Source organism: Anabas testudineus, chromosome 18, assembly GCF_900324465.2.
Source record: "Anabas testudineus chromosome 18, fAnaTes1.2, whole genome shotgun sequence".
In the NCBI taxonomy this organism is placed as follows: Eukaryota; Metazoa; Chordata; class Actinopteri; order Anabantiformes; family Anabantidae; genus Anabas; species Anabas testudineus.
Genome location: NC_046627.1, coordinates 18977732 through 18991337, shown reverse-complemented (window position 1 = coordinate 18991337; position 13606 = coordinate 18977732). Strand labels below are relative to the sequence as shown.

General features: G+C 40.6%; 1 protein-coding gene across 4 annotated transcripts in view; it reads left to right on the top strand.

The window, feature by feature from the left end:
* Positions 1-13606, top strand: part of tbc1d19 (TBC1 domain family, member 19) — a 51332-nt gene that overhangs the window by 20033 nt on the left and 17693 nt on the right. The window lies entirely within an intron of this gene.

Sequence of the window (13606 nt, the reverse complement as noted above, 5' to 3'; positions counted from 1 at the left end):
TCATTCCAGACAGCTGTTAAGCATTCATGACTCTCTGTTTACACGTGTTAAGCAGCTCCTGAAAATAAACTGGGGGTATACTATTGATTAATAAGGCAAAAGCACACTTGCCCTTTTCCACAACAACAGCAGTACGGTGTAAAATGGGCCAGTGGAAGATGTCAGGCCCCTCTCCCCTGTGAACAACCGGCTGTAGTGGATGCAGAGATAGTGGTGACTAATGCGGTGTCAGTAAACATGACAGCAGCCTCACCTATTTCCCAGCCAGCTCCCTGGAAAGGTCAGCTGCCTTTTCACTGGTCTTGGTGTCAGGCGAGGAAAAGCGGGGAGTGTGTTAATGAACACAAACTACTGTAGGTGCAACGTTTTTTTTGTACAAGATAAACGGCTTCCTAAGTCGGTTTTGAATTGTGGTTTTGCACTTAAATGTCCTTAAGGATGTGTATTTTCCTCAAATCCTCACTTATTAAGAGTGTCCTGTGACACTAAATGCATTTGAACTAGATGTTGCTATATAACAGTGAGATTAGAGCCGAGGCTGCTATGATTGAAGCAGTTTAGGGTTCAAAGCTGCCATTTAGCTTACTGTGAGCAGTTAGGGGTCATACTAGAGGGGGTTAGGTTTAACATTTAGTGGGTGAGGGGGTGCCTTTGTGATTTGAGACCTTTAAAGACAAAGAATAAGAGTTAGAATTTAGTTTAGAAATCCTTTAAAGTAGGTGAGGATGGTTGCATTAAATGCGCTATTTGCAGTTTGAAATAAGTTCTGTAATGTTCAAATGAATCAATGATTTTAATTAACCGTGAATCTGTTTAGATTATCATGTCAAATTATTTTCCCACCATTAATAATTGCAGCTGCTGTCACATTGAGCATCTGTTTCAGAAGAAGGATGTGATTTTAAAATAGAAAATGGCTGATTTTTGTCTACTGGGATCTTCCTTTATCTGTGAAGAAAGACAAAGATAAATCGGGTGCTGAAGCAGTGACTGCACATGATTTGAATAGAAGGTCATGATGTAGAGTTGTTTTTCTGCTGTGTGACAGGTCTCAGTTCCTTCTTCTTACCAATAATAATAATAATAATAACAAAAAAAAGATGTTCCTTTGCAGTGAGTCTTTGCAGCTATATAGAAGTCCAGGTCGTGTGAGTCTACCTGCATGCACTGCAGTACGCACTGAGTGAAGTATTGTTTTAAGACATGAGCCTACTGTAATTCAGAGTGGGTGTGTAACAATAGGAATCATAAATCATCTCTAAACACCTATAGTGTAGAAACACACAGACATTTTTTGACAGCCAGCAGAATGGTGAAAAAAAAAAAAAAAAAAAAAGCAATAAGGTGTTTGTACAAGGGGGTCGGTTGAGTGACACTGTGAACGTGGTCGTCTTCTGTTTTAATGGCATTGTGTGTTTAGTCTGTTTGGCGTTTCGGCAAACAAAGCCCTTCCCTCTGGCTCCAAAGAACATCCAGTTCTCAAAAAAAATGTCCCTGCTGTATGATAGTTGTCACAGATACAGGGCCTCAATTTAGCATTTCAGTATTTACCTTCTTACAGACACTTATCTGCTGCAGGTTAAAATACACAAGCTCAAACGTAGTACAACAAACATCAGAGGATCTTTTGAACCCTATGTGCCAAGTTCTTCTGTACGTTATCTGTCTGATATTCAAAGGTCGTCCAAGTTTGGAGAGAGTTCACTGAATGTTAATTTCTTTATATTGCTAAATCAGTGGTGCTATTGGTAATACTGGAGCAGAGTGACTGCTTAATGAAGTGATTTGTTTTGAAAGGAATGAACATTTTGTGATACTGTCCTTTCTGACTGGCCACAGTTCAATCAAACTCATAACAAGCATGTTGAGGAAGGCCAGGCCTTCTTAACTTAATGTCGTGTTGGAACGTTGGAGTCAGTTTTGGGTTTTCTCTGTCGGCTAATTGTGACAGAGTGTCAGTGTGAATGTGGAGCGAGTCGTAATGTCTTGGTTCTGTGGAGCTCAACAGGCAAAGTCATTTCCTTTCCCCAACTGGGACAAACTGTTCTAAAGGGATTCTTCCTGAGGAGGGAAAAATAATCCTAAAATGTCCTACAGAAGTCAAACGTCTGCAACCAACCGTGACAACTAATAAGAAGGGAACTAAATACAGTGCTCCAAAAAAAGTATTCACATCTGGACGTTTTGAGTTTATGTCACACATATTAACATGTTAAAGTGTAAACACATAGAAAATTAAATGATGGTATTAGTCTCCACCTACTGCAAGCCAGTATTTAGTACATGCATCTTTGGCAGCAATTAAAACATTGAGCCTGTGTGGACAGGTGTCAGTCAGCTTTGCACATCTGGATACTGTAATTTCTCCCCATTCTTCTTTGCTGACCTGGTCCACCTCTCATCGGGATACATGGAGATCACGCGTGAACTGCACAGGTGGTCTCATTAGATAATGCACCTTCTACCAGTGGAACATGCCTCAAGGCAAACGCTAGCTAAGAGTTAATATGAGCCGTGTGTTATGTTCATTCCATTTCTTAAAATCCATGATTTTTACTAATCGTACCAACCCACCCAACTCTACAATTCCCCTTAGCTGAAGGGTGCTAAAATGCTTTGTAATTTAAGCGTCTTTTGGTCATTGTTTTGGTTTTATGGCCGACAGCGTAAAAAGGGCTACTTCACGGATTTTCAACTTTCATCTTATAGTTCTGATTGATATTAAATGTTCCTATGCATTCCCTATAATAAAATAAGTCTCTTCTAGATGATCTCATCTGTTATGAACAAGCAGAGTGACCAAGACTACAACTTCCATAGTGTGTGCAACCCCGTGACATCTGCAAATGACTGTGTAATGTCAAAGACATCACTTGTGTTAATGAACACAGAGAGAACTGGTGTTGCACAGCTGAGTACAGTGACCTACATTGGTAGTGTTGTGGTTGTTGGTTGTCTTGTTATTGCGGCCAGCAACTTTAGATTTTGGTCTGTGTATGTGAACTGTTTATAATATTCTCCACATTAACTTTTTAAGCTGATAATACTGCATGTCAGCGTGTTGTGTTCCATCTCATCCTGCCGCATCTACGTGACCAAAAAAAATAAACTCGTACAGCTTTAATGCAAACTTCACCTGTCAAAACGGACCACGGTCCAGTTATACATCTTTAACAAGCTCAAATAAAGTGCTGTTGTTGCATTGCTGCACTGACGTTGATCAGCTGCCTAGTCGGCTTCCCTAAAATTGGACAGCTGCTGTCCATCTCAGTAAGGCGACTTTAGGGTTGTGAGCCAACTTAATGAGGCCCGTCATCAAACAGACCGACCCCTCCTGTGTATTTATAAAGCCACTGGTGAAATTTTCCATGTGCACTTTCCATCATGCTCCCTGTTGTGATTGCAATTGACCCAGTACTGAGATGTGTCAGTGCAGCACCGGGCCAGTCAGACATTCAGTGGAGATAATGGGGTCTTATTTAATGGTTTACTCCATTGTTCCCAGGGTCACTGATGATAGCAGAGAACAGACACTGGAAATGAGACAATAAGTGTCCTGATTCACTGACATGAAGGCATTGTTAAGTTGCTATTCCCCTTTGAGGAGCCATCATTGTTTGTTGATTTTTTTGTCTTGTTTCTCGTTTATTTTATTAAAAATATCAGTTACGCCACATTGATTTTCTTGTTTAATTTTCAATTTCCTAAATTTGAAGATGAAAATCTCAGTTTTTCCTCGAACACTGTATCAGTGTGAAATAAAATAAAGGTGAGACTCCGGTAAATCCTTATTTTACAACACTGCTGTGATCAGTAGCAGACAACACTGGCAGTCAGTAAGCTGATTCGCTCATGCAGAAGGCGCCTCCGTAACAGATGTAGGTCACTGTACTCAGCTGTACAGTGTTTCCTGCTGCGAGTGGCCTACAGTAGCAGAACTGTCTGCCCTCGCCCAGCCCAGAGGGGGCCATTGTTGTCCCGCACGGCCACACTTTGAGGTGTTGATCCCACAGCTGGCAATGCATGGGCTGTAGGCTAAGCCCTTCATGAGGGATCCACACAAAAACAAAAACAAACGCTTTTGTTGAAAATGTTGGAGCTTTTGATTGGACAAAAGTGATTTTTAACCTCTGGATTAAGGAAACTGTATCGAACATTTTAATAGTTTTCTGATATTTTTACGCCACACAATAAATTGATGCATTGAGAAAATAGGTTCTGGTTTATTCCTGAAGACAGACAGAAACCCACTGCTTCAGCTCTGCCCAATTCTAGAAATAAAGGCTAATAAGGGGTCACAACCTTGTCCTATTATGAGAGTGAGATCCTGCTGTGATAATACTTGTCACCTTAACACAGGAAGAAGCCAATGTCTTGCCCTTCACAGTTACATTTTATGGTCACTGTGGCTTTCTCACTTTGAATGTCACTATCACATGTATTTATTCACTAATTTAACCAGTAATTTAAGCAAAATGTAAAATTTTGTATTTTCAGTGACAAACATTTATTTTTAAAGCTGATTCTTCATTCAGTTTCAGCCAAGTCCAGTCTAGATGTGTATATATTTGTGCAGAATTTAAACTTAGAAATTGGACATGGGGAGCAGCCACCTCTGATTTCAGGGACTTTCCCTTGGCAGAGGGCACGTGATGGCCTAGGCAAGAGTTTGCACAGAGTGGTGTGGATTTCTTTGGTATGCTGTCCCCTCTCAAGTCTGTCTCCACTGATGTTCAAAGTCTGACCTGTGATCATAACAAATTAATTTAGAAGTAGAGACCAAACATAATCGTGAGAGTCAAGTGCAAATGTGATCAATGAAGAAGTGTTAAGGCCTGAGAATTATCTTAAAGCTGACCTCATCAATATTGTCAAATTATTACATTACAAATATTATATGTGTCAAATATCATGTAATGTGAAAGATAATTATTATGCCACTCTGTAGTTATCCTCAGTTTTTAAGTGTCTTTCACTGTTTTGGATAAACAGAAAATCTTCTTCTCCATGGCCTACATGCAGGCGTCCATAGAGAGTTCATCATGACCCTCAGGAACAGTGGAGGTGATTAAAAATTATGCCATGGATGCCGTAGCAGACATGCGGATGTGGAAAGTATGATCTGGACTTACTTGGTCTTAGCGCTGCTAACAGTAGCATGTCCAGACCAACAGGTGGCTTGTGTGTGGCCACTTGGACTGCCCTTGATCTGCTCCTTAATGAACCAGTTTGTATTTCACATCAAAGAGCACGATGACAACAGAATGACTTTGATTTGCTATTTGCTTTCTTCTCCTGCCTCCCCAGTAGCAAATTGGTTAGATGTCTGTCCTCACATCATTTGCTGTGCTCAGTCTGTAGCTTATGTGTACGCGGTAACCTTCAGAAGTACCTTCTTGCCAATGATACAGTGATAGGTATCATCTGCTGTAGGGATACAGTATGGCATCACATGGGGAAACAGTTTCCTTTATTTAATTGACAGCTGTCTTTAATTACATAGCTATTGTCTTCTGTGTGTCACCTATTCTTAGCTTCCATACTGGAAACCATATTTAGGAGCACCAGATAAAAAAAACATCATAATCCTGTCAAAGCAGGAAGCTAAGAGACATAGAGAGGAAGCTGGCAGGGAGTCAAACCTCCTGTCTGTCTGACAGCTACGAATGGTCCCGCTGAGACATTCCCATGCTAAAAGCAGTGATGGAAGTGTCCAAAACTGTTACATTTATCTTTAAAGGCTACTTCTCTAAATTAAGTTAAGATGTGTGCTTGCCCGCTGAGCACACATCGACATGTTTTCTTATCTTAAAGTTAACAGTAAAACTTTGGCTGTGCTCAGTGTTCGTCTCCTTCACATAAATCTTTCTCTTCCGAGGCCATGCAGATATTTACACTGCACACATTTTCAATGACAATGATAATGCTAGAGGATATAAAAAGGAGCAATCATTTTTGCAGTTTATTATTTTCTTACTTTCCTTTTTGCTTTACGCCAGAATTTGCAACAATAAAATATTTTTCATTGAAAATCATTTTTCAGACCAAACACTGAACAGCCAAACTTTAAGCTGTGCATAAGATTCAAAGGATTATGGGTATTTGCTTCTACACGCATCACATTTTTTTAAATGTACTTTTTTTTTTACCAATTTGTGATGAGGTCAGGGAACACTGAGTACCGAATCCTAATAATGATGCTTCTCAAAAGTCCAATGAGAAAGTCCTAACCCACTTTCCTTCCCCAGAGGCCATGTCACAGATGAGGAACGCTGAATCCCAGTTGGGGTTGTCCAGTCAGTCAGAACGTCACACCCTAGTATCATATGGCCAGTACATATTTTCATTGTTTATTGTTAACCGTTAAAGTCTGCTCCCTTTGGCTCTGCAGACATACAATCCATTAACCTTATACCCAGAGGAGCATGTCTGACGTGGAGCCAGCTAATTAAACCACCGCTCGGCCTCTCCGTGCCTTTTCATTCTGTCCTCCTCGTGCTTTTCTTGCTCTGGCCGGCCGCATGCATCACACATCTCGTGTTCGGGGCTGTTATTGAAACATTCCAGTGACGCTCAGGCACAAGGAGCGTCTCCTTTTCTGGAAGTTTTTAGTTCAGACTTTGTGGGCCTCCACGCGTTTTGCTCTAGCTGTCTCCCACCCTCCTCTTTATTTGCCTCTCTTTTTGTTAAAGCTGCAGCCTAAGCAGAGGATTACTGTGGTCCATTAAGGTGGTCTAGATGGGAAAAGCAGATCCTTGTTTCAGTTGAAATCACTGGGTTCAACAGGTCAAAAACAAAGAGCTCCCTTCCCTTGGCTCAAATTAAAGACAGAGGAGTAGAAGGCTTTTATTTGTTTGAACTATTTTAGAGTCTACTTTTGCAATAGTGCAAACTTAAAGGGACCATGTCGAGTTTTCCTTAATATGAAAAGTGGCCCCACTGATCAAATTATTTCTCCAGTACACTACAAGTGGCCAACGACTTCACAGAGTAACTTTAAGGCACTAACAATACAGTCAAACCTTGAGGCACACACAGAAACTACCCACTAGCTTTCTTGTTTAAGTGCTCAAGCTGATTTACTCCACCTGTGGAGTCCTTACATAATGTTTGTTTTTTCCTCCGTTAGCTTTTCATTTATCAAACTACTAGAAAGATAATCTAGTTCAGGGCGGATTGAGGTTTAGTTGAAATGTTGCTCGGCTGGAAATGTGACTCTGTGTAGGTGGCACTAGGTGGAACGATATGAATCATGTTCATAGATGCAAGAGGTTAAAAAAGTATTGACTCCTATCTGGGAATGAGATAATTATGCATTTGTGTGTGGCACTGCGCTGTTTGCTGAGTGATGATTTTGCAATATCCCTGTGGAGCTATAAAGCTCACCTGTACAGCATTTATTTATTTATTTTTTATTTTTGAAAGCAGAGAGGCATACACGAATGGTGGGAGCGTGCGTATGGCATGCAAGAATGATGCACCTTAACTATTGAACTACTAGTGCATCCCTTTGTGTTACGCTGTTATCTCTGTTTTCTTTCTCATTCTCATACATACGTAAGAAACCAAAGTAAGTCAGATTTTAAACGTACACTTGTGATCATCCATTTTAACAGCTTGTGCAAACTGAGTAAATATACAAACACTTTGTGTATCTTGTTTCTTCCTCTTCAACTCACTATCTCCCTATGTCTCTCTCTCTCTCTGACTCTTTGCACTAGCTGGTGGCATTTGTAGGCAGCTAATGATATTTGTGTCTTATTAATGGTTGCTGATGAGTTGAAATCGTAGACTCTCCAGTAGCTTTATTTACTTGCCTTTAATACTGACCCGTCAGCTTGACTTATGACACTGCCATATGGGCACTGGTTACAGGGGACAGGTCTGGTACACTCTGACACTTCCACACAATGTGGAGCATCTGTATGTTACATACTGTGCAGTTCAAATTTTCTTTATTTATATTCACACTTCCTATGCTTTTAAGTAATTATGGGATTGGGTCAAATGTGTGTGGACCAAAGTTTGTCTGCAGTAACTCCTGGCTGCTTAGAGAATCAATTAAATGCAGGAATTTACAAGGATATAGTTTACATCTCACTGTCATCCATATGGTAAATGCGTGAAAGTTCATAAGAGTTTGACGCAGTGCTGGTGGGTCTAATGAACTGCTGAACCGGCTGACATGCTATGGTAACATGCTACATGCGTGGAGGCCGTCGTAGTATCGGTGCACCTAACATTCAGGCGAAACTTGTTTTACAGCTGCAGTTGTTGCAGCAGGTTCGTGTAGCAAATAATTAGAGTGGGAGAAACAGGTTCAAGTCTTGGTGCCTGCAGCGCTGAACTGTTCACGAGCATGACAAGAATTATGAGCAGCTTTGGGGAAGTTGTTTTGTAGCTGGTTTTGACTTCTGACGTGTCTGACGAAGGGAAGGGTCTGCCTATAAATGTTCACCTCTTAACACGAGGGGAGCATTTTTTTCTACTGTCTTGTCATCTACAGCATCTGGCACCTTGTACTTGCACAGGGTAAAGGTCAAACTTTGAGTGTTTATAGATCTTTTCCCTCCAAGCTAACCAGAGTTAATGTTGACATTGATCTTACCTTAACTACCCTGAGGAAGCTGCATTGAATGTCATCTTAATTTTGTTTGCCAAAAACAAAAAATCTTATCTTTGTATCTCTTGACAAACAGCAAATACCCTTTTTTTACTCATAAAACATAAGCAGATAACAGCCCATCTCTCCTTTTAATTGTATTACTGAAAAAAGTAATGCTCCGTGTTGCCGTACAGCGTGAGCAGAGAAGTCGCAGGTTCTCACAAATGGACTGCGAGTGAACGTTTAATAAAAATCGCAGTGTCTGTCCAGCTTTAGTGAAGCTTTGAGGCTGCTGAGTAACTACAAACACTGTAAGTGCATGGTTTACTAGATGAAAGCAGCAGTGTTTGAATGGGATGTAATGTGGGACAAGCAAAATGACCTCATAACAACTATAGTAATTTAGTATTTAATGTAGCTTTTAGGTGCTTTCCTGCAAATATGTAAGTGTTAAATCGATTTTTCAACACAAACCTTGGCTTGTTGTGTTCTCTGAGAGGATCTGAGATGTGGAGGCTGTCTCAAGGATGAAATAAAGAGGTCATGTGGGGTGAAGCTCCTGCGTGCATGGCTTTCAAATGTGGCATGTCATCTTCTGCTATCTGCTTCATCGTTTCTTAATCCGGGGCTCTTCGTCGTACTTGCCACTACCTGCACTGCCCATTCAGCCACTTATCGGAGAGGGCGTGGCGTGTATGCACAGCAGGCAAGGGGCAGTTTCGTGTCTTTGTCTCTGTGATGTTGGCTGTGTCTGTACTGTACGTGAGAAAGAGACATAGACAGTCTGTGTGTCTGTCTGAGAGCAGGAAATAGCTGAAGACACAGAGAGATCTTGAGCAGTATGTGGGTAAGAAGAGGCCACTTCACCCCTCTTGGCTCCCCGGAGTCGCATGTCAAACTCATCATATCCTGCTGTCTTAAGTCCATGGAGCCTCCTGCTCCCCTCCCAAAGCCCGGATACGGTTACACTGAATTTAGCTCCTTATCCAAGATTGAGTTTGAAGTGAGATGGAGGGAAGGAGGACACGCTTCAACCTCCTCTCAGGTAGAAAGCGACTGGGAGACGATATTAGGTTTTGATACAACAAATCCATTCAGTCACCACTGGCAAAAGATTTCTGTTTTCTGCATCAAGACTGCCGTTAATAGCTGCTGTATTGTTGAGAGATTTTTATATTGATTGTATTTGTTGAACTAGTTTGACATTTTCAGTTGTAGATCAATTTGTATTTGGTGCTTTACTTTAGTTTAAATTACCAGGCAAGTGTTTTGACACGTTTTGAATCTTTTACATTATAAAAACAGAGAATATCAGCAACCTTAGAAGATTACTCTATATAGGTTTATGAATTCAGAGAGAATCCACCGCTGCCTCGCACTAATGCATGGTAAGTAAAGGCAAATAAGAGGATCAGAAATTTGATTTCCACTGTCCCTTCTGCCATACTAGCACATCAAACCTTTGCAGAAAGAGAAAATGAGGGAGAGAAACCGTTTGTGTGACACTTGATGTCATTTTTAGATTGGTTTTGATGTCATTAACAGACCACACACCCATTATGCTGAGGGGGGTTGGTGAGCAAAGTACAAACATGATGGCTGATTGTCACAAGGGATCAGATTGAAGGAAGTCCCCGAGAAGTCACTGTAGACACATCAGGCACCAGACACTTCCTCCCGTCTCCTTCTCCTGTCACCTACTTAACAACGTTTTGCATAAATGAGGATTGAATCGTCTTAATGACATGCATATACTGTATAAAAAAACATTTTGAAGTGCTGGGATTCACTTTAAAGGAAGCAGCTGACAGCTAAATGCTTTTGTTATCAGCTTCTTTTGAAGCAAACCTGCGCCCTTTGTGACAGCTCGCGTGCATTTGTGAGTTATAGCAAAGTGAATTACTGTAAAACTGCTTTTCCTGCTTGTGTTTGCCTGCTGCGAGTGTGTAGTTAACATCTGCGTGCGTGTTTTAGCAAGGGAGACCTCTGCCATTGTTGAGCTTTTACATCCTGACAACTGGGAGCCTGATGGGTTAAAAATAACCCAGTGCTTTCCAATTTTGTCATCTTTTGGGACGACTTCATCTGGATGTTTTGATTTTGTGTGCGTCCCCCTGGAACGCTCAGGGTCACCAACGGCCACTTCCTGTCACATGGCTCCTTATTGTAGTGCACACAACTGTCCCTAAACATATTCAACATACTCCAAAATAGGTCACCTGGGAAGAAGAGGCTTGTGCTGTCATGTATCTGAATTGCACACCAGGTGGGCCGGCCTAAACACTGTCAAGAGAATGACAGGGTTTTTATTTTTTGTTTGTTTGTTTGTTTTATCTGAGAATTATCTGTTCCCGTGTGAGCTTCACAAGAAGAGACAGTTGGTGAAGGGTTGTGCACGTGTTTAGAACAGAATTAGGCCACTAGCATAGCAAGAAATGACAAAAACAAGAAAGATCATCATCACAGTAAGTTGCTAGTGAAGGAACGCTGTTTTTAACACTGACGTCTCTGCAAAGCAGAGGATTAAAGTACAAATGGGACTCGCGACAGGATGTGTGGCCTGTGTGTGTGTGTGTGTGTGTGTGTGTGTAAAACACAAGTAAAGTATTTGAGTTTTGTGCCTGTTTAAATAACCAAGCAGCCAAATAGATATGCATGCTATGCAAACAGCAGGCTATGTAAACTGCCTTGGCGAGCTAAGCAAATGCGTTACGTAACAAGCATCAGATGCTTTTTGACAGGACACAGATGGACACTGCTGAAATTAGGCTTATCTGGAAGAGCTTTATTATGTTGATAATACTCCCATAGGCGGCGCCAGAGAGTTTGTTGGACTAGAGGGGGGCTTTAGCAATACATGGTGGTAAATAAATAAATATGCCAGTACATGGCAAGTGTAAGCGTGTGTGTACAGTCTGCATGAATGTCTAGTTAGGGATCTTACACTATAGAATTAAATTAGCACACTAACAGCGACTGGTAGGTCGTGTAGCTTCTACAGCCAATAACAATATTGCATTAGCGCTTATTCTGTGAGATCAGACCTCTGATTTTAGAAGCGATACATCTGTCACAAGAACTAAAACATTTCCATAACATTGTTATGGTTACAATAAAAAGTTTAGTAAATAATTTAGGTCTCTTTTAAAGTCACTTACAGAATATTAGATCTAATTTATGTAATTAATTGTAGAGTGAGAAATGTTAATGTTTTTTTAGGAATCTTTAAGGCCCTGTCTGGATGCCATAGCCTTGGTTTGACTTACAGATTAAACTCTATCACTAATCACCGCAGCAGGTTGTGGGCTCTGACTGAGAAGTTATTACCTGAATTTGTATCACGCTGCTAGTACCATGGCAAACTAAACAATGATTAGGTCTTTATTAAAGAACTGCATATTGTGAGATGTTAGACAGGATGAAGCATGGAAACAAGGTGAATTAATGAATTTTGTGGGCCACACATCAGATAATTTCTTGGTGTGGCTGCAGTAGTAGGCTGCGTCAAGCTTAACTTATGGTAATTACTGGTAACATACTTTCTCATCACTTTCTGTATCATCTAGTGTACTCACATGAGGGGCGGAGGGTGAAAACTGGAGTACTAACAAGTCTTTTAGAGTGTTTAACAGTGTTTCTTCCTGTTTTTGCAGTGCACAGTGTTAATTGAGTTATGGTTCCTGCACTAATACATCAGACAGTTTGGTAGAAAATAAACAAGCCACTCTTTGAGTGGATCACAGCAGGTTGTCAAACCAGGTACTAGCTGATGGCTTTCTAATTGCAGCAGCTCAGCCAAAACACAACTTAAATATTTTGTTCTGTACTAACGCAGTCTCTTGTTAACAGGAGAAGAAGTCACTTTCCAGCCACCCTGTTGTATCTGTTTACACAAAAACAAATGATCACTGTTATCCAGCCTGTGGTACCGTATCATTGACTACTGCCATTTAATAGCCATGGGGCTCAGTAAAGTCACAGCGCTTTGCCAATGCTGGTTTCTTCATTTGACACGAACATCCTCCCCAGTGTCCTTTTATCCAAACTTAGCCCGGGCACACGGCCAGTCAAATAGCTCCTTTTGCTTATTTTGTAAATTGCCCAGAAGCAACTCGATAACTAACGTGTCCAGTCTTGTTTAACTAAACGGATCCAACATCAAAAAAATGTGACACGGTTCCCCACGCTGTATATTTTCATGAATATGAATTCTTTTGCTTTTTTTTTTATTAAAAAGAAATTTGATTTGGGCACTGTTATTGTAGTTTTAAAATAGAAACGGATTTCTGGTGAATTAACCTGCTTTCTTGCTGTCAGTTACATAGTTTGCATAAAGTCTGGAACTGGCTGGAATCACACAGGGAAGGTAAAAACCAAAAAAAAAAAAGCCATATTGTGTAGTTTTTTTTTTTTTTTTAATTTGCAAATTAAGCTCACAAGATACATGTAACACGTTAACCTTTGAACTCTATGAGCGGTGGTAGGCTTATTTTTAAACGTTGCACTATTTCAAGACGTTATGCTAAGCTAACTTTACTGGCTGCTAGTTATAGCTTCATATTTACTGTCCAAACATAAGAGTGGTATTTGTCTCATGTAACTCAGTTGGTGGGGGCAGGTCATCCACACATCCCGGTGGTGGCTCGACTCCCAGTTCCTCACGGCCACATGTTAGTGTCTTTACACAAAACACTGAACCCTGAATTTTCACCGTAAATGCATCTGCCTGTCCATAAGAATATATTATTATTATTATTATTATTATTATTATTATTATTATTATTATTATTATTATTATTATTATACAAGTATTTTTATGATCATCATCTGAAAAACGCTATTTGTTACTAGCAGTAATTCATTGTTGTTGTTGAGTGTTGTGTTGTGTCTCCCTCAACTCCTCTGTGACTTTTGTGTTATGCCGTGGACGATGTTCTTGGCATGACGTGGGCACTTAAGAACACAACCGTCATAACTTCAAGTGTTCTGTACTTGTGTATC